Here is a 10,180-nt window from a genome sequence, read left to right on the forward strand (position 1 = left end):
TCAGCATGTGAGTCCCCAGGTGACAGGAGCCTTCCTAGACTATTGCATAGTGGTGGGAAGTCTGCCAGGCTTTTTTTATTTTTTTTTCCCAAGCAACAAATAAGCCCAAGTGAACACAGATAAACTGAAATCCTTCTTCCTGTTTTATATTGTGTGCACAGTCACAAATGTTTATTGCCAGAAACTCCCAGTTTGGATTGCAACATGCTCTACATGGCGCTGGAATTCTCTAGTGAATAATGTAGAAGCCATGGGCTTTGTGCTGGAAGGCAACAAAAATTATGTACAAATCCCTTTTCTGAGGCTTCACATGAAAGGATGAAGAGATGGATTGTGGTGTTTGTGACTCAATACACCAAGGCACGAATATGTTCATGTGTTAACCAGCCTACCTGACCTTGCAGGGTCTGTGTGTGCTTTGCCTGTAACCAAATTACTCTCTCTCCCCTCACCCAGCTTATAAATAAAAATTAGAACAGTTCCTTTCTTCTGGAGCCAGGAGATCTATCTGGGCATTGACTCATGCTTGCAATATAGTAGTGTGTCTGCAGTCATAAATGTTGAAATGCCAGTGCCTTGCAAGATACAGATCCTCGAAGGTGTCTTTTGGGAGTCTGAAATGTTCATTTGGTGGAGGCTTTTATTAAGGAAGTGCTTGGGTATTATATGTTGATCTCTCTTTTTCCACCTAGTCCTGTGAAATTTTTTGTCTAGCAAATTCTGCTGATTATTCATGTAGCTTGAAGGAGTGGACCAAACAAACTACTTTGCTCTGACCCATGCAGTGTGCAGTCTGCCCAAGCCTTCCCAGCAAAGTTCTTAGACATAGGTTCCCTTGCAGCTGTTTTTTATTTTTTATCTCAACAAATCATGTAACAAAGATGTATAATGCAGGAGGGGCTTATCTAAGTGCTCAGGACAGCTTAGCAGTGGGGGCATTCTGCCCTGCTTGTAGAGCCCTAACCACATTACATTGTTTGGACCCTTTCAGAGTCTTTTACAAGGCTGCTCATTTCAGGTGAAACCTTCTGGCAAGGAAGGGAAGGAACGGCTGGAACCAGTTCTGCACACCTCCTGCTCATTGGAGCAGCTCAGCACAGGGAGACCACACTTTTCTCCGCTCAGACATTGCAGACCACACTTTTCTCTCTGCACTGAAGAGACTTCCTGGAGCTTTCCTGGTGGCTTCTCAAGGTAAGCTGTAAAGTCCAGGCACAAACATTAGTAACAGGTTAAACAGGTACGTGCATTGCTCTGGTTTGCTCTGCTTTCACAGACGGAAGGATGTTGGGAGTAGGAAGGTTGGTGAAGCAGCTCTGCAAGAGAAAGGCAGGAGAAGGAAGGAAGGCTGATCTGTAGGATCAGAGGAAAATTGAAGCTGTGAACAGATGAATGAAGAGATGCATTGTTTGCATTGCCTGTGGCAAAGATACAGAAATACCTGACGTCAGAAGAAAAAATAAGGTGCATGCCAGTATGTAGAGAATTTAGAGAAGGTAGTACTCAGTATTCATAATTTTTCTCGGTATGAGCACCATACAAGCAGTGAGGCATGTTATCTAAAACCAATAAGGTGCTGAAACGATGCATGTGAATGTTTTCATTGAATTTGATGGGTCATCCCACTGGCTAAGGAGAAGCCAGGGCTAGATGGACATCAGTGGCTGTAAGAGTGCATCATAGCATGGTTTACTGATTGCATTTGTACAATCCAGTCAGGTAAGTGTAAGGAGCTCAGGGAATTAAAGCATGAGATGGGGCTTGACCCAAGCTGACAGAGAATTTGAGACATCAGAATAACTGATAAGAGCATCTAGTGACTGGCAGCCTCTTCCACAAGCCAATCAGCCTTCATCAGCAGCTACCACCTAGCTGTTAGTGCTGCCACTTAGGTCCTGGGTTTTGATATGGTGCTTCTCAGCATGGGTTAGCCATTTATGTAGATACGAGGTCTCCTTCACAATTACATATGTATGGCAGGTGCATGTTCTGACCAGTAGTGGTAAATGAGCCCTTCTAGTGAAGGGGAGTATGGAGCCTCTTCCTGAGTCAAGGGACATCTGGTAGAGAGAACACAGAACTTCTTTCATGTTCTATATCTGCTATATAGTGCTGATAATGACTGGGTAATCCTCTCATTGTCACCAAGCCTGCCTTCTTTAACAGCAGAGGCCATTTCAGAGGCTGGATTTCAATAGCAAAAGAAGAAAAGAGAAAAAATGTCATTTGTTGCTGTTCAGGGATGATTATGTGAAAGTTAGTGGGATTGGATAGTGATTAAAAATGTAGCAAAGGGAACTGCAGTGTGTGCTGTAGGAACTCTTTTATATGCTGCACAGCAGGTATATCTGTTTTTTACTTCATCAGGAAAACATCAATGTGATTGAACAATGTTCCCTGTATGATGTAGATGCCTAACTGTCTGTAGATTGCCCCTTTGAATTTCTCTGGGATTCATTGCGTCTTCTGTTAGGAGGAAATTATCAACAACAAGAGGAAATCCTGTACTAGTACTGAATAGTCCTTATTTTAAAGGTACTTCCCTTCTTGTGGGAATTGTATATAATCAGAACAACACTCCATAAAACAGATGAATTATTTTAGAAGGAGACAGGTCAGCCTTTTATTTAAAAGGTCTGACGTTATTGTACATAAGAAAATCAATTGTTAGAGTGGATGACATTCTTCCACTAGCTGCCTGTGCTTCCCAAAGGTGGGGCAAAGTTTAAGGCATTGGTAACAGGAAGCCTGGGCTCCTTAGAGACTTTCATGTTTTCTGGAGCACGCAATGACAGAATGACTCTTTTTCTTCCCCAAAATAGCACCAGGAATAAGAATGAATAAACTTTACCCTGTTAAGAATTGGAATAGATAAAGATGCTAATGGTGCACATACCTGTGGGCCAAACCCAAATATCCACCAGGTTGGTGTGGGCAGGGGAAGGTGCATTAGTCACTGTTGTGCTGTAAATGCCATGCAAGAAGAAAGAGAAGCTCTTTTGAAGACAAACCCTTCCAACAGAGCTCCAAGGTCTGGCCCTCTGTACTTCAGTTCCAGCTGCACAGACCTTTCCCACCACATAAACCAGTATGGGCTGAGCAGGGCGCAGGTGCAGCTCCCACATGAAGCCAGGGGCTGAACTACCACGTGGCTACAAATATGTTCTGGGATGTGGGGCACCATATTAGCCAAGCACACCAAGAAGTGTGATTGCAGTTGTAAAGCTAAGTGGTTGTCATTCCCTCACCTGTTAAATCTGTGCCTGCTTCAAAGGAGACAGCTGAAATCCCACGTACTCTCCTCAGCCAGCCTTCAAGCTGTGAGAGCCCTGAATGACTAAGATACTCCATCTTAGAAACTAAAGCAAAATATGTTATGGAACTCTAGAAGTCCTTGGGTTGTTGCTGGTTTAGACAAAGTTTGTCTAATTTTTCTCTCCTCCCTGGGAGGTAGAAGGCTCCCTGCTTCTTCCTGGTGCTGACAGAGGTTTGCAGGACCCCTCAGACCCGACCTCATCCTGCCAGGAAGCAGACTGAAGAGTTATTTTCTGCCCTTGCAGCACAGCAACATCCCAGGCTGAAAGCACAGCCTCAGTGGCAGGGCTGGCTGAGAGCCACAGGGGCCCGGGACTGGGAATTCCCATGGTCTGCCACCAGGGACAAAGCTGAAGGAGTGACACAACAGGTTTCCGGGTAGAAAAGTCCCTGTGGTTTTTTGTTTGTTTGTTTTTAACTGCATCAATATCCTCATAATGTGCTAGTGAGACAGTCTGACTTTATGCTTTTTTTAAATAACGAGGGAGCAATAATGAAATTATTCTTTAGCTTTCATTTTGGCTGTGTACTTTTTAATGGGAAAAAAAAGAGGTACAAAATCCCCAACTTATTGCCAGGTCTTCTCCTAGGAACTGCAGCCTTCTCTCCATACTATTTTCATTGCCTTTCATGAGATAGATACCCAGTCTGTACTAAGCAGTTGCTGAGAAAGCTGTGATTCAAGCTTTATATAATGCAATACTTTTTATACCAGAGTCTGTTGGGAAACAGCCTGTTCAACTCAGCTATCTGCATTGCATTAACTTTTATAACCTAAAACTCCCATCAGAAAGGAGATTTTCATGAGATTGCATTTGACACATCCCCAAAAATGTTCCCTTAACAGCTATGTCTGACTGACTGAAAAAAGCTGGAGAAGACTTTGCCAGGGGCTAGTGCCACCTCAGATTTAATTTTTGGCGGCAGTGTCTGCTCCTCACTCATTTGTACAGTTGCAACACTGCTGTTAATCCTGTGGGACAGGGAGAGAGGATGAAGGTAATTTTGTACACTGAGCTTCTGTGCAGCACCTAGCCTGACTTTGCTCCAAGATCACAGAAGTTGCAGAATGAAGCAGAGTCCAGCTGAGTGGGTAGGGCACCAGGGAAAAGTTAAGACCCTTTTATGTTGAAGTCTAATTCTAAGGAGTAGGTTTTTATTAATAAACTCCCTGTCCCCAGGGCCTTTTCAGTCTCAACACTGCTGCATCTCTCTATCCCCAAACTCAGGAGGTGATATTTGCAGTGTACTGTGGAGGGGTAGCACTATATTTTGGGTAAGGAATTGGGACTCAGAAAGTTGAAAAATCAAATAGTTGAGCTTTTTGGCAGAGGTGTTTTAAACTGGGCTGATTTTTTTTCTTCAGGACTTCTGCAGCAGTTCTGGATTCAAAGCACAGCTGCTCTTGATTTTCCAGAAGCCCCAGAGGGTGAATAGTTCTTCACATCAGCCTGGGTTACCTCCCATGTCAGAGTTTCAGCATAGTGAATATTTAGGAAGCCTTTTCCTAGTCTTCTACAACACTTAAGCAAATGGAAGTAAAAAAAAAAAAAAAAAAAAAAAAAAAAAAAAAAAAAAAACAAAACAAAACAAAAAAAACCCCCAAACAATCCAGTTCCCACTTTACCCTCAACTTTAAGACTGTATTTTCCACTCTAGCCTCCTAACACATTCAGCTATTTCAGCAACAACCAGATTCCTTTACTACACCCTGAAGAAAGGAAATCCAGCCAGTGTTTGGAATGAAACAGGTTTTGTAGGCAAAATTAATACTTCCTTTAGATGTGTTTTTTTTTTGGTGTTTGACTTCAAACCTCAGCACTGTGTTTCTAACACAGTCTTTCGTGTGTAATATACTAGGTGTTAAATAAATTATTTGAAGTCACAGCTTCACTTACGATGTCTCAAATCATCATGTGCATGGTTTGTCAGTAGGGCTGAAGGTCTTCAATACTCAGACCCCTTCAACAGGGAGGGATAAGTGGTGACACATATAGGTGATCTTCATGTGGACCAGATCTGGGTAAGAATGGGTTTAAGGGGAGAAAAATACCCATGTGAGGGCTCTGTGTGATCATGGGGCATGCACAGCTGAAGACTCTGCTGAGATGGCACAGATTGCCGTTGTGGCACTGGCTCATGGTGGGGACATGGCGGGGTGCCAGCTGGGATCCCAGTGGAAAATGTGCAGTAATAAAAATGTCTAGGATGTGAAAATTGGCATTTAGAGTGCAGCCTTGAGCAGAGTTAAAGGCATGAAAGGAAACTTGTTGGGACTGTGGAAAAAGGCAAGGACTGAGAAAAGGGGCCCATGTGTGAAAGGAGGGGATATTCCCCTCAATCCTCCTCATTTGCGAGAAACATCATGGTGCTTTCCTACCCTGTGTGATGTATCAGTTGCTTGGACACAAGAGATGGGATCACCATCAGATAAGGCTGAACCTTTATTCTCACTGAAATTGCCTCTGCTCATGAAATGGATGTAATTACCTGGTTGAGAAGCTGACCATAAAACATCACTCCTTTTGCACAAGGTGCCCCAGATCCTGAATTTCTGCAGACACAGCTGTGCTCCTGCAGTCTTCCCTGGGCACAAACAATGCCACAGTTTATTTTCTCCCTAACCAATTGCTTGCTTCCCTCTGTTGCCTCTCTACTTGTACTGTCTGATACCAGGAACAATGACAAATGTGCAGCACTAACAAACAGCTAGATGCTTCTGCAAGGCATTTGTGCCTACACATGGCTCAGTTGCTCAAAATGGCCAGTCTCTGACTTGGAGCGATGTATTCAGGGAACACTGAACAAGGAGCCCTTCTAACCCTGGGCAAGTGGTCGTCACATGATGATGTCAGAGAAAAAAAAAAGGCAATTAGGACTTGTGAGGACTTGTTTTGCAATCCTTTGTAAGGAGAGAAAGACAAAAACTTCTTAGAGTGGTTAGGAAAACTCTTTTCTGGAGGACATGTGAAAATAGGTCAGTTGTGTCTCTTCTTGGGGAGTGTACAGAAAACACAGATTAGTGTCTCTGGAACAATTTTGGTTTATGCTCTGGCTTTCACAAGAGGAGGAAGGCTGTGAGGCAGCAGAGTGATTGCAGTATTCAGTGGCACGGCCCATGGGAGCCAAGGAGCGCCGTTTGGGGCGGGGTGTGGGCTGCACAATAGCGACAGGGCTGTTTGGGAAATGCTTTCAAACAATTTTATGAGAGAGAGAAAATAGATGCCTATAGAAATAACTTTTACAACTCTGTTGATTTAAAAGAGAATGAGAGTGCAATGAGGGTGCTTTTGTTCCCCCAAAGAACTTTATAGTATGTATTGTGCCCTGACGTCTCTGTGGCTTTCTGCATGTTGGGGTGCAGTGGGCTGATTCTCCTGGGTTTTCCTTCTTCTCCCTCTGAGGCCAGCAACTGTCAGGGCTCAGTTCTAACATTTATGGCATAAGGGAAAGAAGATTTCTTTAAAACATAAAACAAACCAAAAACCTGTGCAGAGACTTGGTACCGTGGGTAATAATTAGACGTTTCACCCTGGGGATCTTCAGGGGGATGAGATCACAGCTGCAGTCATAGATTGCTGTTTCCCTCTGGAACCTGTGGGATAAAGTCTGACGCGGTCAGAATGGACAAATAATGAATTCAGTGCCACTGAACACTGAGATATCTCTTACAGTAAGTAATCTAGTGTCAGAAAATATCTTTCTGTTCTGGAGCTGTACTGGTATCTCTATGGACCCAAAGCATTTCACTGCTGCAAATGCCTATTCCAGATGACAGGTTATAGTTATGCTCTGCTGAAATAGTCACTATTCATAAGTTTGAATTATGTGTTATTAAAAAATGAGAAAAAGGTGGAAAGCATTGGGCACACTGAACTGCCAGAGTCGTGCAGACTCACAGACAAGCACACCTAAAAAAATAACAGCACTTTCAGGCACCACAGTAAATCCTCCCTCCTGGCTTCTGAACCTCCTCCTATATTCTTGGAGATAACCCAGCCTGCACATCACGTGCAAAGGATGACACAGTGTGACCTTAACAACATGCATGTCTTTATGGTGTCCAGATGAGCAGTAAACAATCAGTGTTAGCAGGTTTTTTCCCAGCAGATTATTTTTTTTTTTCTGGACAAGTTGTTGAAGAAGTGAGATAAGGTTCAAACCATGTACTCTGCTGGTCCCAAAATTAAACCAGATCACTTTGACTTTTAAAAGTCATTGATGCCTTGACAAGAGAGGAAACCTGATGGCAAAGCGCAGTGGTGCTGGCCAGAGGGTTTGCATCTGGGCAAGAGGTATCTGTGATACCTCTTATATCAGTAAGATGCCGGAAAGAAACCCCAGGCTTCTGGGAGGAAATGTTTGCCATCTGCTTCCCTCTGTTGACTGAGATAATGAAGTACACCAAACTTGGGTAGACCGAAGGCAAACTTCACAGACAATAAAGTGGGGTGGAAAGCAGACAATAGGGCAGATTCCTGGCATTTGTGAGCTGCTGGAGCTTTGCTCACAGTACTGCAATGGCTGAGGATTGGCCCACTTTGCTCGTAGTTTAAGCAGCCCCTTTTCTGTAAGACCATGCTCTCAAATTGAAGACAATCTTTATGTGTACACACTTTCAAAGGTGCATCACCTTTCTCGTGTCTAAATAATAACCCCCCAAACCTAAGCTTTTCTTGTTTGGCAGATCAAGCTGTCAGTCACTGCTGGCACTTGGCCTACAATCAGGGAGGAAAATGAAGTAGCTTTCTTGTTCTAATGCTGTTTTTAAAACAACAGCTTTGTATTAGTCACCACAGCTACCAAATGTGGGCAGTGGTTCAGGAGAGCTTTCCAAGAGTATTGCTTTCTGCCACTGAAATGTTGGTAAACTCTCACTGGCTGTAAGACAGTTTCCAGTCCTTCATTGGGTGCTATGGAAATGTAGTGTGCATTATAGAGAGACACTTCTATTAAACCCTAACAGCTCATTTGCACTGGAGTCAAACTGCCTAATATCTATCATCCTGTCCTGCTCTGCCTTGGCCACAGAGTATTTCCCTCGTCTGGGAGGGGAGAAATGGCAGCAGTGACTCATGCTTGACACTTATGTCATTTGACATGAATGCCATTTCCACTGGAGACCCTGGCTTGCAGTTTCTTTTGTTTTCTGACTACTTCTCTGGCATCTTCCTACATGACTTTGTGTTTGAAAATGCTAGAAAGGGATGCTCTCAGTTGGCATAAGATCCACACAATTTATTTTCTGCTGGCAGAAGCATGCCACTAAAAGGGGCTTCAGCTCTCCATAAAGCACCCCCCAGATTTGGACAGATTTATGTTTGCACTGTTTGCCTGAGATGCACTGCACAGCAGCATGTCTGTGCTCAGAAACAAACTTCACCTGTGGCAAAGGCACCTTCATGGGCTTGACACAATCCTCCTCTGGGTGTACAGGTAACTTTGAGAGCTCCCCTGAGCTGGTTGGAAGAACCCTGCAAGCTCTGCTTTATCCTCTGAGAAGTAAGCTGAAGTGACAAATCACCTGCTGGACACTTTTTCTCAGCTCACCCTGTACCGAGATGCTGCTGCTTGGGTCTGAGCTTAGAAATACTGTGGACCTCTCTAAGAGAATGAATCACTTAAAGCTTTTTGGCAACAAGATGTGATCATCTGCCCATCTGCAGAATGTATTGGCTGGCCACCACCTGGTAGTTGTCAAAAATAGCCATGGAAAGTTGCCTGGCTGCGGAATGTGCCAAGGAATGCTGCTGCTCTTTCTTGGTGGCCTGCGATCAGAGGCACGGGCTGATGCTTTGCTTGGCTCTGCTCAGCAGATAGATGTTTTAGGACTCTGGTTTTAGCTGTCATCGCCAGGCATCATTTGTTGTTGTCTTTACTTCAGACCTGCTCTGGTACATAACAGCTATGAGTGGATTTGCTCAAAGGTCAGCCATCTCTCAACACTAGGATGAACCAGATTCTTTTCTCATTTGGCTCCTACATGGTGCTTTGCTCACTTGGAGTATCCTGCCAGAATCTTAAATAACCTTAAATTATGTGGGATTGCTACTGAGCTCCCCTACTCCTAACAGTTTCTTGTGGTTCCCTTAAATGTTCTGGGTGATGGAACACTGGGAGCATGTAGAGTTAAAACAAGTGAGCATAAGCATTCTATTGTTTGCATCTTTCTCCAGAAGGGCTGATAAAGAAACTCCTCTTTGGGATGGGTTAAAAAAAGATAGAGGTAATCTTTGCGATTATCTTCACAGATGCCTGACTACAACTTCTACAGCTTGTCCTTGACTTTGTGTTTAGCATTAAAAGTGAAGGGAGAATTATGTAGGCTGCACAGGGCTGAGGCCTGCCTTCCTGCTTTGGGGATAGGTTGGTTTGTGGCTGGGAGTGATGGTAAAGCAGGCAAACTTCTCCATGCAGTTTTTTTTTTGCTGCCAACATGAGCCCAGTTCCCTGCATCCATCATATGAGGGCATGCTCTAAACACATGCCATGGCTCAGGTACTTGGTTGAAATGTAGAGTCTGCTACTGTTTTTATGCCTTGGACCAACCCTTCTATTCTGATGGCTTCATTAATAGCATAACAAGGATTGATAAACTCATGAGAGCTTCTCCTGGCAAACAGGAAAGTAGGAGGGAAGCAGCTCCCTCAGAAAGTTCATCCATGTCAGAGAATGGAGAGATGCAGTTCCTAAGCTGAGCCACGCCTGAAGTCGCAAGTATTTAACCAGATCACTTTTTCTTTTTTGTTTTTTCTTTTTTTTAGGCAGTCAAGGGCAGTATTTCATTTGCTGATACTGCTTCTATCTCTGTTTGCAGTCAGATACAGGTAATGCTTGGATACATGTGATGAATGAAAGAATGATT

The sequence above is a fragment of the Geospiza fortis genome, unplaced genomic scaffold (genome assembly GCF_000277835.1).
Source record: "Geospiza fortis unplaced genomic scaffold, GeoFor_1.0 scaffold25, whole genome shotgun sequence".
NCBI classification, from domain to species: Eukaryota; Metazoa; Chordata; class Aves; order Passeriformes; family Thraupidae; genus Geospiza; species Geospiza fortis.